General features: G+C 35.8%; 1 protein-coding gene across 1 annotated transcript in view; it reads right to left on the bottom strand.

Moving 5' to 3' along the window:
• The window catches only part of DACH2 (dachshund family transcription factor 2), a 764,445-nt gene that overhangs the window by 599,150 nt on the left and 150,690 nt on the right, over positions 1 to 14,605 (bottom strand).

Below are 14,605 nucleotides of genomic sequence, written 5' to 3'. Positions count from 1 at the left end.
AGGAAATCAAAGGCATCAAAATTGGCAAAGATGAAGTCAAGCTTTCACTTTTTGCAGATGACATGACATTATACATGGAAACCCTGATAGACTCCACCAGAAGTCTGCTAAAACTGATACGTGAATTCAGCAAAGTCGCAGGATACAAAATCAATGTACAGAAATCAGTTGCATTACACTAATAATGAAGCAACAGAAAGAAAAATAAAGAAACTGATCCCACTCACAATTGCATCAAGAAGCATAAAATACCTAGGAATAAACTTAACCAAAGATGTAAAAGATCTGTATGCTGAAAACTATAGAAAGCTTATGAAGGGAATTGAAGAAGATACAAAGAAATAGAAAAACATTCTGTGTTCATGGATTGGAAGAATAAATATTGTGAAAATGTCAATAGTATCCAAAGCTATCTACACAATCAATGCAATCCCAATCAAAACTGCACCAGCATTCTTCTCGAAGCCAGAACAATCAGTCCTAAAATTTGTATGGAACCACAAAAGACCCTGAATAGCCAAAGTAATTTTGAAGAAGACCAAAGCAGGAGGCATCACAATCCCAGACTTTAGCCTCTACTACAAAGCTGTAATCATCAAGACAGCATGGTATTGGCACAAAACAGACACATAGACCAATGCAATAGAATAGAGACTCCACAATTGGACCCACAAAAGTATGGTCAACTAATCTTTGACAAAACAGGAAAGAATATCCAATGGAAAAAAGACAGTCTCTTCAACAAATGGTGCTGGGAGAACTGGACAGCAACATGCAGAAGAATGTAACTAGACCACTTTCACACACCATTCACAAAAATAAAGTCAAAATGGATAAAGGACCTGAATGTGAGACAGGAAACCATCAAAACCCTAGAGGAGAAAGCAGGAAAAAACCTCTCTGACCTCAGCCGCAGCAATTCCTTACTTGACACATCCCCAAAGGCAAGGGAATTAAAACCAAAAATGAACCACTGTGACCTCATGGAGATAAAAATCTACTGCACTGCAAAGGACACTATCAACAAAACTAAAAGGCATCCAACAGAATGGGAAAAGATATTTGTAAATGACATATCGGGCAAAGGGCTAGTATCCAAAATCGATAAAGGACTTACCAAACTCCACACCCGAAAAACAAATAACCCAGTGAAGAAATGGGAAGAAAACATGAATAGACACTTCTCTAAGGAAGACATCCAGATGGCCAACAGGCATATGAAAAGATGCTCAAAATCACTCCTCATCAGGGAAATACAAACCAAAACCATGCTGAGATATCACCTCACGCCAGTCAGAGTGGCTAAAATGAACAAATTAGGAGACTATAGATTTTGGCGAGGATGTGTAGAAACGGGAACCCTCTTGCACTGTTGGTGGGAATGCAAACTGGTGCAGCTGCTCTGGAAAACAGTGTGGAGGTTCCTCAAAAAATTAAAAATATATCTGCCCTATGACCCAGCAATAGCACTGCTAGGAATGTACCTAAGAGATGCAGGAGTGCTGATTCATAGGGACACTTGTACCCCAATGTTTATAGCAGCACTTTCAACAATAGCCAAATTATGGAAAGAGCCTAAATGTCCATCAACTGATGACTGGAGAAAGAATTTGTGGTTTATATACACAATTAAATACTACGTGGCAATGGGAAAGAATGAAATAATGGCCTTTTTTAGAAATGTGGATGGAACTGGAGAGTGTTATGCTAAGTGAAATAAGCCATACAGAGAAAGACAGATACCATATGGTTTCACTCTTATGTGGATCCTGAGAAACAGAAGACCATGGGGGAGGGGAAGGAAAAAAAAGAGAGGGTGGAGCCAAACCATAAGAGACTCTTAAAAACTGAGAATAAACTGAGGGATGATGGGTGTGGGAAGGAGTGGAAAGTGGGTAATGGGCATTGACCATTGAGGAGGGCACCTGTTGGAATGAGCACTGGGTTTTGTATGGAATCCAATTTGATAATAAACTTCATAATAAAAAATAAATAAATAAATTCCAGTTATTTAACATACAGTATAATATTAGCTTCAGGAGTAGGATTTAGTGATTCATCACTTACATACCACACACAGGGCTCATCACAAGTATCCTCCTTAAAACCCATCACTCATTTAACCAATCTCCCTATCCATCTTCCCTCCAGCAACCCTCACTTGGATTTCTATAGTGAAAAGTGCATTTATTGGTTTTCCCATATCCTTTTTTCCCTTATATTCATCTGTTTTGTTTCTCAAATTCCACATATGAGTGATATCATGTGGAATTTGTCTCTCTCTGAAAGACATATTTCACTTAGCCTAATATTCTTTCACTCCATCCATATCATTGCAAATGGCAAGATTTCATTCTTTTTTATGGCTTGGTAATATTCCATATTGTGTGTGTGTGTGTGTGTGTGTGTACACACAAACATATATATATATATATATATATATATATACATACACACAACATATATATATATATATACACAACATATATATATATATATATATACACAACATATATATATGTATATAGACCCATACATATATATATACAATATATATATGTATATAGACATACTAAACACACACACACACACACACACACATATATGTATACACAACAGCTGCTTTGTATATGCACCAGTATATCAAAATTTGAGCTCTTTCCATGATTTGGCTATTGTTGATAGTGCTGCTAAACATTGTGCTGCATGATTCCCATCAAAGCACTATTTTTTAATCTTCTGCACAAATACCTAGTAGTGCAATTGCTGGGTAATAGGGTAGTTACAGTTTTAACTTTTTGAGGAACCTCCACACTGTTTTCCAGAGTGGCTGTACCAATTTCCATTCCCACCAAAATGGTAAGAATGTTCCCCTTTCCCTGCATCCTTGCCAACATCTGTTTTTTTCCTGTGTTGTTAATTTTAGCTATTCTTATGGGTGTGAGGTGATATTTCATTTTAATTTTGATTTGTATTTCCTTGATGATGAATGATATTGAGCATCTTTTCATGTGTCTGTTAACCACCTGAATGTCTTCTTTAGGAAAATGTATATTCATGTCTTCTGCACATTTTAACCGGATTATTTGTTTTTTGGGTGTTAAGTTTTATAACTTTTTAAATATATTTTGATTACTAGCCCTTTCTCTGATATGTCATTTGCAAAACTCTTCTTTCATTCTGAAATTTGCCTTTTAGTGTTGTTGATTGTGTGCTGCACTGTGCAGATTTTGTCTTGATGAAGTCCCAATAGGTTATTTTGCTTTTGTTTCCCTTGCCACAGGAGACGTATCTAGTAGGAACTTACTATGGCCAAAGTAAAAGAGGTCACTGCCTGTGTTCTCCTCTAGGATATCGATGATTTCCTGCCTCATATTTTGATCTTTCATCCATTTTGAATTTTTTTGTGTGTATGGTATAAGAAAGGGTCCAGTTTCATTCTTTTGAATGTTGCTTTCCAGTTTTCCCAACAAAATTTTGTTGAATAAACTTTTTTTCCATTGGATATTCTTTCCTGCATTGTCGAAGATTAGTTGACCATATAGTTGTGGGTCCATTTCTGGGTTTTCTATTTCTATTCCATTTCATTGATCTCTGTGTCTATTTTTGTGCCAGTACCATAATTCCTTTATCATTACAGCTTTGTAATATAATTTGAAGTCCAGAATTGTGGTGCCTGCAGCTTTCCTTTTCTTTATCAAGACTGCATTGGCTATTCAGAGTCTTCTGTTATTTCATAGAAATTTTAAGGTGGTATGTTCCAACAGTGTGAAAAATGCTGTTGGTATTTTGATAAGGTTGCATTAGATGTGTATATTGCTTTGGCTAACATAGACATTTTAACAATATTTGTTCTTCCAATCCATGAGCATGCAATGCTTTTCCATTACTTTGTGTCATGTTCAATTTCTGTCATCAGTGTTCTGTAGTGTTCAGAGTATAGATCTTTTATCTCTTCATTTAGGTTTATTCCTAGGTATTGTACTGGTTTTGGTACAATTGTAAATGGATTCATTCCTTGATTTTTCTTTTGGCTTTTCATTGTTGTTGTACAGAAATACAAAAGATTTTATATATTGATTTTGCATACTGCAACTTCACTGAATTCATTTATCAGTTCTAGCAATATTTTGGTGGAGTCTTTTGGGTTTTCTATATACAGTATCAGGGAATCTGCAAATAGTGAAAGTTTAACTTCTTCCTAGTTTATTTGGATGCCTTTTATTTCTTTTTTTCTCTGATTATTGAGGCCACGACTCACAGTACTATGTTAAATAACAGTAAGAGTGGACATCCCTGCATTGTTCCTGATCTTAGAGGAAAAGCTCTCAGTTTTCCACACTGACGATGATATTATCGTGGGTTTTTCATATATGGCCTCTAAGAGATTGAAGTGTGTTCCCTCTATCTCTACTTTGTTGTGGGTTTTTATCAAGAATGGATGATTTATTTTGTCAAATGTTTTTTTTTCTGCATCTATTGAGAAAATCGTATGGTTTTTATTCTTTCGTTAATGTGGTGTGTCATGTTGATTGATTTGTCAATAATGAACCATGTTTGTAACCCAGGAATAAATCCCACTTGATTGTGGTAATGACTCTGTTCATGTATTGTAGGATTATTTGCTAGCATTTTATTGAGAATTTTTCCATCCATGTTCATCAAGGATGTTGGCCTATAGTCCCCTTTTTTTAGTGGAGTCTTTGTCTGGTTTAGGAATCAAGGTAATGCTGCCCACATCGAATAAGTTTAGAATTTTTCCTTTCATTTTTTTATTTTTTGAGATCACTTGAGAAGAATAGGTATTAACTCTTCTATAAATGCTTGGTAGAGTTCCCCTCTGAAGCCATCTGCTTCTGGACCTTTGTTTGTTGGCAGATTTTTTATTCCTGATTCAGTTGCTTTGTTATCAGTCTATTGAAGTTTTCAATTTATTCCTGTTTCAGTTTTGGTAGTTTATATGTTTGTAGGAATTTATCCTTTTCTTCCAGATTGCCTTATTTGTTGGCATATGATTTCATATAGTACGGTCTTATAATTGTTTGTATTTCTGTCATGTTAGTTGTGAATTCCCTCTCTCTCATTTGTGATTTTATTTGGCTCCTTTCCCTTTTCTTTTGATAAGTCTGGCTAGGGGTATATCAATTTTATTAATTTTTTCAATAAATAGTTCCTGATTTCACTTATCTGTTCTACTGTGTGTTTTTTTATGTTCTATATCATTTATTTCTGCTCTAATCTTTATTATTTTTCATCTTCTGCTGGCGTTAGGCTTTATTTGTTGTTTTTCTAGCTCCTTTAGGTGTAAGGTTAGGTCGCATATTTGACGTTTTTCTTCCTTCTTGAGGTAAGCCTTTATTGCTATTTATTTCCCTTATAGGATCGCTGTCTTTGTATCCCAAATATATTTGAACATTGTGTTTTCATTTTCATTTGTTTCCTAGTGTTTTTTAAACTTCTTCTTTGGTTCCCTGGTTATTTGTTTCCTAGTGTGTTTTAAACTTCTTTGATTTCCTGATTGATCCATTCAATGTTTAGTAGCATATTTTTTAGTCTCCATGTATTTTTGTTCTTTACAATTTTTTTTCCTGTAATTGATTTCTAGTTTCACAGCTTTGTGGTCAGAATCATGCATGGCACGATTTCAGTCTTTTAGTATTTGTTAAGGCCTATTTTTTGGCCTAATATGTGACCTATTCTGGAGAATGTTCCATGTGCACTTGAAAGAATGTGAATTCTGCTGTTTTATGATGGAATGTTCTGAATATATCTCTTAAGTCCCTTTCATCCAGTGTGTCTTTCAGAGCCATTGTTTCTTTGTTAACTTTCTGCTTAGATTATCTGTCCATTGATGTAAGTGGGGTATTAATGTCCCCTACTATTATTATTTTCAATTATTTCCTTTATTTTTGTTATTGTTTTATATATTTGGGTTTTTCCATGTTGAGGGCATAAATACTAACAACTGGTATATTTTCTTGTTGTATTTTCCCTTTTAACACTATATATAATGACCTTCTTTGTCTCTTTTTGGATTTTTTGTTTTAAAGTCTAGTTTGTCTTGATATTCACATTGTTACTTTGGCTTTCTTTGGATATCCATTTGTGTTATAAATATTTCTCAATCCCCTCACTTTCAATCTTCAGGTGTCTCTTGTAGGGAGGAGGGTGTCTCTTGTAATAAGTCTCTTATAGGGAGAATGAGCTAAGATGGCAGAGCAGCATGGAGACCCTGGGTTTGTCTCATCCCTGAAACATAGCCAGATCAGCACTAAACCATTTTGAACACTCAGGAAATTGATCTGAGGATTAATGCAAAAATCCGCATATCTTGAGCCACAGAACTTGCCAGGTATGCAGTAGGGAGAGGTTAACTGGGTGAGAGAAAAACCACAGAGGGTAGGGAACCATTTCCACGGACAGTAGACAGAGAGATAGAGCAAGGGGGAGAGTGTGGCGTATCAGGATAGTGCAAAACTCTATAGAGAAAAACACTCCTCTCAAAAGCAGCTGGAGATAAAGAGAGAAAAAGTGAAAACATTCACAGGTGACTGAGCAAGAAACCTGTTCCCCAAAGCCATTGATGGGGAAAAAGGAGATGGTTTCATTAACACCAGGATTCTATAAACAGTGGAGCACAGAGTCTGAAGGTTCGGAGTTCAGTGCCTGGCATTGCTCTGGTGAGGAAGTAAGTTGAATCCCCAGGAGCAGTCAGTGAAGTCAGAGGGGTCCATGTGCCACATGGGGAGAGATGGTTCCCCTGCTTGGTAGCATTTGGTAGAGGCCATAAGGTCTCCCCATGGTCAAGGGTCCCAAAGGACCCCAGAGAGAAGCCACATTTGCTGCTATTGGGACAAAGACGTCAGAGTGCAGCAAAACCTAGTACCAGCTATATGTTGTGATTTGCCATAATCTCTGAACCTCTGCACTGTGCAATGGCACAAACATTTTCTAGGGCAAGCCAGCACCCAGCCATTGCTCAGCAAGACCCTCCCCCAGACAGTCAGTGTGGGTCCAAGCCTCAGGGGTCTCTGAAGTGTGAGGTTTTGAAATATAGCCCATCTGAGATAAAACTCTGGAGGGAGGTGCCGCCTGGCAGGTGGACAGCTTGGTCATGAACAGTGTGGAGGCAGGGAGTAGACAGAGGCCTGAGACAAAGGAGGGGGGCTTGATTGCAGGTTGGTGAGAGTGCAAATTTCCTGCACCAGAGAGGAGGGAGCTGGATGGAGCCATTTCCCCCTCCCAGGCACAGGGATCCCTGCCCCCAGTAAGCTAAGCAGCGCCACCTAGTGGAGAACGGAGCTGTTACACCAAGCCCCACCCAACTGCACCCTCCAAGAACATCCCCCTGAAGACCAGCACAAGTCACTCTACCTGCTTAGTGTATGGACTGTAGACTGCTTCACAGTTTCAGTTCTAGAGGAAACTGGATGTAAACTCATTCGGGTTTCATTCTGTTTGCTGGTTCATTTATTTGTTTTCTTTGCTTCTGTTTTTGCTTAAATTGTTTTCTTTTTTCTTTCTTCTTTTCCTTTCTTGGATACAGAAAGAGAAATTTTTAATTGTTTTACTTTATTTTTTTTTCAATGAGTCTCTTGTAGTCAGCATATAGATGGGTCTTGACTTCTTATCCATTCTGATACCCTATGTCTTTTTATTGGAGTATTTAGTCCATTTACATTCAGAGTAATTATTGATAGATACAAATTCAGTGCCAATTTATTAATTGTTTTTTTCTTTTTTTCTGAAAATATTCTGTCTTTTCTTGTCATCGTCACTTTTAGTCTCTCCCTTCCATTCAAAGAGTCCCCCTTAATATTTCCTGCAAAGCTGGTTTAGTGCTCACAAACTCCTCTAGCTTTTTTTTTTTTTTTTTTTTTTTTTTTTTTGTCTGGGGAACTCTATCTCTCCTTCTATGCTGAATGATAGCCTTTCTGGAGAGAATATTCTTGGCTGCATATTTTTACCATTCAGCACTTTGAATATATCATTCCACTCCCTACTGGCTTTCAAAGTTTCTGCTGAGATGTTTCCAGCTAGGCTTATGGGTTTTCCTTTGAGTTGAGGATTTCTTTTGCCTTGCTGCTTTTAAGATTTTGTCACTATATTTTGCAAATTTAATTACAATATGTCTTGGTTTGATCTGCTTTTGTTGATTTTGATGGGAGTTCTCTGTGTCTCCTGGATCTGGATGTCTGTTTTATTCTCCAGATTAGTGAAGTTTTCTGCTATTACTTTTAAAATAAATTTTCTGCCCCCTTTTCTCTCGCTTCTTCTGGGACTCCTATAATATGAATGTTATTACATTTGATGGAGTAACTGAGTTGCCTAAGTCTATTCTCGTGTTCCATAATTCCTCTTTCTCTTTGTTGTTCAACTTGATTATTTTCCATTATTTTTTCTCTAGGCCACTAATTCGTTCCTCTGCTTCTTCCAGACTGTTATTCATTGAACCAAACCTGTTTCCAATCTCATTTATTACATTCTTCATTTTTGATTGATCCTTTTTTAACTCTTTTATCTCTGTGGTGTCTACCTGATATCTTCCTTTCTAAAGCCATCGAGTATCCTTATGATTGCTGCTTTAAATTCTCTATCAGTCATGTTACTTATATCTGTTTTGCTTAGATCTCCCACTGTGGCCTTATCCTATTATTTCATTTGGGATAAATTCCTCTCTCTTGGCATTTGTCGAAGTCTGTACCTTCTTCTCTGTGTTATAAAATCCAGTTATGTCTCCTGCTCCTGAAAGTAATTGCTTTTTGAAGAAGAGGTCATGTAGTGACCAGGGCCTAGTGCTTCAGGGCGTGTCTCTGGTGTGTGCTGTGTGTGCTGTGTTATTGTTTTTTCTGCTCTATCCATTAAGCCTGTCATCTGCAGGGCTCTCCTTGCCTGCAGTGGACTGTGTTTGATCCCTGCCCTTGATGTGGTGAGTTTATCTAGGTGTGTTCTGGTATGCTTGTGAAATTATACCTGACACCAATTCCACCCAGAACTAAGCCCTACAGAACTCTCTATTCAGAAGACATGGTCTGCACAGTGCTTTATGCTGGTATTCTTGGGCAGGAGCCTATCATGCCAGGACTGATACCAGATTGACTTTAAGACTTGTCTTTCCAGAACCCGGGGTGTGTGGCTTCCTCTGAGCAAGGTAGGCAGCCAGTGCTGGTGTTCAACTGCTTCCCAATGGTAGCTCTGTGTTTATTCTGAGGGGCAGTGGGTGGGAAATGTCACTGGCTAGCTGCTTTGTTCCCTGAGAGGTGTCCTGGGAACACTGTTTCTCAGGGACATGCATGAGAAGAATGAATAATTTCCCCATGTGGCCCAAGTGCTTTTTAGATCACTGTTTTCATACTGTATGTGTCCAGGTTGTTTGTCTGCTTTCTTTCCAGGAGCATTGCAGTGTCCTTCAGGATCTACCCTGGCCAATCCTACTGACCTTTAAAACTCCAGGCTGTGGGCACCTGGCTGTCTCAGTCAATAGAACATACAACTCTTGATCTTAGGGTTTAGAGTTCAAGCCCCATGTGGGGTTAGAGATTACTTAAAAATAAAATCTTAAGAAAAAAAATCCAGACTTTAAACCCCACTGGTTGCAGGAACTCACAAAATTCAGCCCCTCTCATTTTCTAAGCTTATGGCCTGGGGAAATGTTCTCCTTGTGCATTTCCCCGTGTGCTCCTTTCTCTCTCTTTTTTTAAATGTTTATTTATTTTTGAAAGAGCATAAGCAGGGAAGGGGCAGAGAGTGAGGGGGACAGAAGATCTGAAACAGGATCTGTGCTGATAGCAGAGAGCCCAATGCAGGGCTAAAACTCATGAACCGTGAGATCATGACCTGAGCTGAAATCAAGAGTCAGACACTTAACTGACTGAACTACCCAGGTGCACCCCTAAAATCATTACTTTCAAGAGCAGAAGACACAGCTACTTTTTAACACAGAAACAGACAGACACAGACAGGCAGAAAAAATGAGGAGACAGAAATTTAACTGACTGAGCCACCCAGGTGCCCCTCTCCTGTGTGCTCCTAGGAACTATTTTTAATCACTGTGATATATTTTGTAAATCTCAGAATCCCCTTTTGAAGTCAAAAGCATTCATTTTTATTCGGCTTCTAAACAAACCAAAAGAAATCACAATACAATGGGGGTTTAATAATAAAGTGTTTAATTAATAAAAAGTGAGATTGGTCGTCTGATATTAATAAAAAGTAATATTACTAATCTGATATTAATTTATGGAAAATACTGCCATTAATTCTTACATTTTATAGGAAAACTTGGGCATATGATGTACTATTAAATTTGACTCATATAACTGAGGTGTTACATTTGTAAAAATTTATATCAAATATATCACATAATAAGATATTTCACATATAACTTTCACAAATAATTTTCTTAGACTTTTTAAATTTAATTTTTTGTTAGTTAATATACAGTGCAATATTAGTTTCAGAAGTAGAATTCAGTGATTCATCACTTACATACAACACCCAGTGCTCATCATAAGTGCCCTCCTTAATACCCATCACCCATCTAGCCCATCTCCCACCCACTTCCCTCCATCAACCCTCAGAAAGCAAATAATTTTTGTTTAAAAAAGTTATTTTAGATTATTATTCCATCTAAGTTTTTTTTTGCATTTTTATTTACTTTACTTTTTATTTTTAATTCAGTATAATTAACATACAGTATTGTATTAGTTTCAGATGTACAATATAGTAATTCAAGAATTCCATACATTACTCAGTGCTCAATAAGTGTACTCTTAATCCACTTTGCCTGCTTCACCCATCCCCCCACCCGTCTCCTCTCTGGCAACCACCAGTTTGTTCTCTATACTTAAGAATCTTTTTTGTGTTTGTCTGTTTTTTTTCTTTGTTTGATTTGTTTCCTAAATTCCATATATGAGTGATACCATATGAAATTTGTCTTTGACTGGTTTATTTCACTTAGTATTATACACTCTAGATCTATCCATGTTCTTGCAAATGGCATGATTTTCTTCTTTTTTATGGCTGAGTAATTAAATGATTCTAAAGTAGTGTCAAACTATAGTAAAAATTTAAGTCACTAAAAATGAAATCATTTTGGAAAGGATAATATCAAAACATTGTTATGATACAAATATACATCCAAAATATGTATATTGTGACAAATATGTATATTATGTATTATGTATTTTTTGATATATATGTATATGTATGTTATGTATAATATGTATATTATGATACAAAAATACAAAAATTTTTGTAATAGAAAATGTACTGAACTACAAAGAAGTTTTAAGTTACACAATAATGTTTGTTATATAAACCCTTTGTGGTATATTACTTAATTATATATAAATGAGAGGGAAAAAAATCAGCATCTTCAATGCATTCTTCTTTACCCTACCTGTTTAGTTTTCTCAACCCGACCCTCAGGGATCACATTGTCTAAAATATGCCAGCAGATATGTGCAAAGTCAAGTGTCTCATTTAGTTTTACTATGATGTAGTGTTCTGCTTTCAATACTCTGTTACATGATTACCTCAAGCCTCAAATCATTTCTGTCCATTGAAGATGGTTTTTATATCTATCTTCTCTTATGATGTCCTTTATTCTTTTTATTAACTCTTCCCCCAATACCTCCAGCCTTTTCAATACTATATGCTTTCAGTATCTACATAGTTTAAAATGTTAACATGACTGAAAATTTAAAGTGTCAGCTCATTTTAAATTCATCTTAAGACAATGTTACAAATCAGGTTTGCAAAAGAAAAGGTGCCCCTAAATCTTTTTTTTTTTTTTTGGTCCAGTATATTCAGCCTCAGTGGTCAGTTTTATAATCATTTCCATAAAGTTTTGGAACTGGGGCTGGATTGAAATTGCTTTGCATCTTGTTCAAAATTATATCAGGCAAAGACACAATATATCAGGTTTCTTCCCAGCACAATGTAGGCTTCATCCATTTTGAAAAGTTCAGTAATTCATCAGTAATTTAACCAATAGACATTTAAAGGTTGTAGTGTACCTCTAAGGGGCTGTTGACCTTAACTGAAAGAACTGGAACTTCAGCCTCAGTCAATATATATTTACCTTTCTGTTGGGACTATTACAATTGTGTAAGTAATGCTGACCTTGAAACTTCTAGTGCAGGATGAACACAAATAATGTTCCTTAAAGGAAAAATATATATAAAAAAAAAAAAACAAAATAGAATACTTAGACCTAAAATGCACATTCTGTAAAGATCAAAAGAAAGTATTCTGAACATTAAAACCAATGCTGGAAGCAGTAAATATATTATTCCTATGACCCACTGGGTTTCCCTTAAATATGAGTCTGGTTTGAACCGCATTAGACCAGAATCATAAAATTTGGAAATGCCAAATATTTCTAAGTTTCCAAAAGGTTACTGATATCAGGAGCCTGGCTTGTTTTCAAGTGAACTAATTTTATTATATTTCCCACAGTACCATAATACTATAGACTCAAAAATCATTGTATCCCTTATTGACTAAATGTATATCAAAAACATGCTTTTGTTTTTAATTTGGAGAAAATCTAAATGGAAATATGCTAAAACTCTTTTTAGTAGTTTTCCATTTTATCTGAATATTTATATCTGGAATATTTGTTTTGGAGACTTTTTCCCCTATTGGGCATAGTTTGCATTCTCATTAGGGACCAATGGAAATATGTATATTCTTTCAGGACACTGACTGAGGCATTAGTTATTATATAACAATTTAAGTGAACTAAATAGTATCCACAAAGAGTAAATTAAAATGTAAGTAACACCCAGTAAGTAATGGAAATCCTAGGAGAATTGGCTGGGCATTCATTCAAATAAAGTAGGAGATTAAAAAAAAAGGAAATGCTCATTCTTTTACAAATAGGAAATTAATGTACAAAGCTAATCGAAAGTAAACGTCAAGTTAGATCTTCTCAAAAACAAACATATCTATATACTATGTAAAATTACATAGCATTTTATCTCTACAATTTCATTTTCCTAAAATTAAATACACATACAGATAAATGGGGCACTATGAAAAGGTCTATGAATGGCAATAGAGACATAAATGCATAGTTTTAAAAAATAAAAACCTCTCAGGGTACCTGTGTGGCTCAGTAGGTTAAGCATCTGACTGTTGACATCAGCTCAGGTAGGGATCTCACAGTCGTGATATTAAGCCCCACATTGGGATCCATGCTAACAGCATGGATCCTGCTTAAGATTCTCTCTCTTTCCCTCTCTCTCTGCCCTTCCCCTGTTCACATACACACTCTCTCTCTCTCTCAAAATAAATTAATTAATTAATTAAAAAAAATAAAACAATAAAAACCTCTCTGTTATCAAAGAATCAGTGTATCTGTTGAGTGGCATGGAGTCATTTGCATGTCCCCCCATTTAGATGTCATCTTTGTTACAAAGGGAGACAACCATTTGGGGGGTCTCTTTTGTAGTCCTGTCAGCATTAAAAACCTTTATTCCTCTCCCCCCATAAAATGATTGTAATATAGTCAACAGATACACTAAACCAAGAGAGCCACACACTTGTTGATACATTGATAAAAGCCACATTGCCCCATTGAGAGTCTGGCAGTATGTACAATGTTAGGGAAATATTTCATTTATTCAATATAATTTTCACCCAATCTTATTATATGGAATCTTTACAAGTACTTTTCTCTCATGTGGACCAGCTTACTTGAGTTGACTTCTGAATTGATCCACACAAGTCAACTCAATAGCAATTGAAACCTAATTGCTCTTCAATGGTACTTGTTCCTGCCATTTTCACTCTACATCAGAAAAAGCTAAAGATCTCTCCAAGCCTTTAATTAGGTGTCCAATCTATCCTAACCCAAATTATTTTTATAGTGCTCACAAGATGCTGTTTTCCTTGTGTTTTGGTTTTTTTTGTTTTGTTTTGTTTTTTTGGTTGTTATTCTCTCTAATCTCTAGCTATTTTCATAGTGACTTCTACAATAAATCAAATTACCTTGTTATAGTTTATTCTTTAGTTCTCTCTGAATGCAAGATAAATTTTGTAACCTTTTACTTTTTAAATGTCTTTCTCAAAATTTTCTCTTCTTTTAAAACAGTATACTTAACATAACAGGCATTATTTTAAGAATAATTGGAAATACACCATGCCTTCCTCTACAACTATTTTAATAAAGGCATGATAAAATTTAAGGTAACATATTTTAGTACATGCATTAAAATCCATTGGTTCTGGGGAATAGAATTAAAGTTTACAAATTATACTCAAAGTGTATATTTTTAAATGCACATTTTGTGCTCCTTCTAAATGGTCAAATTCATTTGTACCCCCAGAGTTGTGTTCCTTCCTTTTCTCCCTAACCAATTCCTACTCATCTCTCATGGCTCAGCTTCTATACAATTCCCACCTGTAGTAACAATTCCATTGTCAAATACATTGAATAAATATATATTGACATTCTATTATTAGCAAAGCACTATGATAGTCACTAGAAGCAAATAAAATAATAGAAATATTGTGTTATGATATTCTGTGCACAAAAAAAGGAAAAATGAAACCTAACTGTGAGAACTCATGGAAAGGGTAGAATTTGAATTAGTCT

This window comes from Panthera tigris, chromosome X (assembly GCF_018350195.1).
Source record: "Panthera tigris isolate Pti1 chromosome X, P.tigris_Pti1_mat1.1, whole genome shotgun sequence".
Taxonomy (NCBI): Eukaryota; Metazoa; Chordata; class Mammalia; order Carnivora; family Felidae; genus Panthera; species Panthera tigris.
This window is presented reverse-complemented; position numbering and strand designations above follow the sequence as displayed.